General features: G+C 39.0%; 1 long non-coding RNA gene across 1 annotated transcript in view; it reads left to right on the top strand.

Moving 5' to 3' along the window:
* Positions 1-3,575, top strand: part of LOC110026659 — a 20,178-nt gene that overhangs the window by 3,701 nt on the left and 12,902 nt on the right. The window lies entirely within an intron of this gene.

Below are 3,575 nucleotides of genomic sequence, written 5' to 3'. Positions count from 1 at the left end.
GCAAATGAGAAAAAAAATCTTGATTTTGTAATAGAATTTGTGTTACATATTTACCGGGGCGGATCAGGTCAGGACAGGGCACAATTATCTCCCCCAAATTTAATTTTTTCCCAACATGAAATGTTAGTTTGGTCTTTTGTCCCCTTCAAAGGAGTAACTTAACATTACATTTTTGTTGGACTCCAGTCTTTTCTATTTACATAGACAATATAAGGAATTCAACTGTTCCATTCTCTCTGGGCCGTAAGGGCCCAGAGCTCCTGACGGCCTAGGGTTGCGGAAAAGTTTATTTTGTCGCATGCTCTAATTTTTCAACACCGGCGCCGAATTAAGCGTCACGTGATAGATTTGTTGATTTTAATTTTTGTGTTTATTTAAATTAATTTCATATTTTTTTATTATGCCTACTTTATAAGAAAATATTAGGTCTCGAAAATCAGAAGTGAATCACAACATGACATTGGACTTATTGCGTTGTAAGATTTATGTCGTCATGCGTTATGTCCGAACAACGGACATAGCATTTTTCAGATTTGGATAATATTATTTTAGATTGTTATCCAAATTCTTAATTTGAATTCTAACTATATTTAGTCGCTCAAGAATTTCAGAAAAAAAATGCATCAAGTTGAATTATTTTAGAACATAAGATCCCTTGTTGTACATGAGCTCGTGCATCCCAGTGAGATCATGCATTTTAAATGAAGGTGTGGATGAAGGAAGTCGATGTGTCGTTAGAGTTCGAGTTCTTGATTCTCCTCAGAGAATGGTTCACCCCTCTTTCCTCGCCTCCTCAATATAAGGGAGAATAAAATAATCGTATAGTACTGCACATGTCCATGATGTCTTGATTAAAATATCAAAATATGAAAATCATGGGATGATCTTGCTCGGGTAGCTAATTCGTCCCAAGTTAGATTGTCTACTTCTGAAGGCGGGCTCAGCTTGACCACTTTAGTTGGTAGGCTAAGCTCAACAACTTCGACATGTAGGCTCGGTTTGGCCACTTCGGCAGGTTGGCTCAGCTCTAACTCTTGAGTTGGTGGGCTAAGCTCGTCCACTTCGATATGGAGGCTCAATTTGAGCACTTGAGGAGGTGGGCTCAATATTAGAATGAATTGATTTTGGATATACTTTTCAAAACTTATATGATGTGCTGATCATTATGACATATTAAATAAAAAAAGCCTTATATAAGTTACATAAATATTCATATTTTTTTTATAAAATAAAGTTACGTTGATAACCAAGAGTTAAAAGGTTTTTATGATATAGTTATCCCAACAAAGTGATTTTATTTATTTATTTGTTTTTTTTATTTTTGAGAAAGACAAGTCCATTAGAGAAATATATGCAATTCAACCCAACAATCTCATGTTGAGTTTGGAGCCTGATCTGTCTTCCCACTCCCGCCTCTTCAGTCGCGAACCGATGGGCTCTCTCTCTCTCTCTTGTGATAAATGACATCACAACGGCTCTCCTTCAGTTTACGACACGGCCTTTTCGGTGATTTTCCTCGGGCTTCCTCATGATAGAGGAAGAGAAGTGCAAGCAGTAGCTCCTTACGGCAGAACGAAGAAGATGATTGTTCTCCCTTAACTTCTTCTTGGTGGCTTGTAGTAGAAGAGAAATTTGTTTTATTGCTCTTGTGAGTTTATCTTCTTCGGTGTATCTCGATATAGAGAGAGAAGAAGCGAGCAAAGAAGTGAGAGATCTCTCTTGTAAGTCGAAACGATCAACTAGTGTATATTCCTCAAGTGGTAAAATCCTTTGCAACTCCGTGGACGTAGGCAATTTGCCGAACCACGTAAATCTGTGTGTTCCGCTGTGTTACTATTTTCTGGTGTGAATGGTCTTATTCTATTTTGTGCTTCATCAAAGTTAAATTTCATATGTACCACAGCAACTGATATCAGAGGTCGTGATTTCAAATCTGAGAAAAGACGATGGCTGCAGATGAAGTGAAGGTTTTAGGGATCGAGAAATTTGATGGCACAGATTTTGGTTATCGGAGGATACAGATAGAGGACTACCTCTATGAGAAGAAACTTCATCTTCCATTATTGAGGAAAAAACCTGAAAGGATGGATGAGGCTGAATGGAATTAGTTGCGTCGACAAGTTCTGAGAGTTATTCAATTGACCCTATCGAGATCCGTTGCACACAACGTCGTCAAGGAAAGAACGACTGTAGATTTCATCTCAGCCTTATCAGGTATGTATGAAAAGTCATCGACGAATAACAAGGTGTACTTGATGAAGAAGTTATTCAATTTGAAGAAGGCGGAAGGTGTTTCTGTTGCTCAACACCTGAATGATTTCAATGCTATCATGAATCAATTGTCTTCTGTTGAAATTGATTTAGATGAGGAGATACGTGCGTTGATATTGTTGACATCGTTGCCAAATAGTTGGAAAGCCATGATGATGGCAGTAATGGCGATTCGCAGTTCTATAGGTAAATATAAAGTGAAATATGATGATATTCATGATTTGATTTTGGCTGAGGAGATACGTAGAAAAGATTCTGGCGAGATCTCAGGTTCGAGTTCGACACTGAAGGTTGATTTCAGAGGGAGATCACAAGACAAGAACTCAAATAGCGGGAGATCAAAACCAAAGTCTGGTCAGCAGACAACCTGCTTGAATTGTGGCAAAACTGACCACATAAAAAGGAACTGCAGGAATCCCAAGAAGATGGAAAATCATAACGCAAGTGTGATATCTAATGAAGTACAGGATGCAATATTGTTGGCATTTCATAGTTCTATTGATAACTGAATATTGGATTCATGAGCTTCTTTTCATACAACATTTCATCAGGAATTGATGCGAAATTATGTTGCAAGTGATTTTGGGAAAATATATATGGCAGATGGAGAAGCGTTGAATGTGGTAGAGAGTGGGTCCGGAGCACCCATTTTTATTGTTCCACAGATAGATGGTAGAGAGTCACAGAACTATGAATAAATATTACAAGATGAAAATTCAAGCAAGTGGGAGCTCGCAGAACTTCCACCATGAAAGAAGGTATTACACAACAAGCGAGTGTACCGGGTGAAGACTGAATATGATGGCAGTAAGAGGTACAAGACTAGACTTGTTAAAAAAGACTTTCAGTAGAGGTAGAATATTGCTAATGCTGTGTGAGTTGTAAGCAAAGACAAGAGTAACCCAGGAAATAGCTTGGAGGTGCAGGGCTATGTGGACCCTGTTGATATGTTGAGTTAAGGTGTTACTCTTAAGAAACTGAAGTTGTGCGCAACTTCACTTGGTCTTCTGGTGTGAAGATAAGGGGCTTTGAGTTGAAGAGGTGGAGGATTCATGTTTGAAGAAAAAGGCGATGCCTTTAGTAGATTAATGGAGGATATCAGTTTGAGGAAGAAGATGTTGTTGCATGTGTACCGGTCTCTAAGTGGGAGTTTTGTTGTGTTTGGAGCCCGGTCCGTCTTCCCGCTCCCGCCTATTCAGTAGCGAACCGATGGGCTCTTTCTCTCACGATAAAAGGCATCACGACGGCTCTCCTTCATTTTACGACACAACCTTTTTGGTGTTCTTCTTCGAGCTTCCTCGGGA

The sequence above is a fragment of the Phalaenopsis equestris genome, unplaced genomic scaffold (genome assembly GCF_001263595.1).
Source record: "Phalaenopsis equestris unplaced genomic scaffold, ASM126359v1 Scaffold000392, whole genome shotgun sequence".
NCBI classification, from domain to species: domain Eukaryota; kingdom Viridiplantae; phylum Streptophyta; class Magnoliopsida; order Asparagales; family Orchidaceae; genus Phalaenopsis; species Phalaenopsis equestris.
The sequence above is the reverse complement of the archived record's forward strand: the minus strand, read 5'-3'. Positions and strand labels throughout refer to the sequence as shown.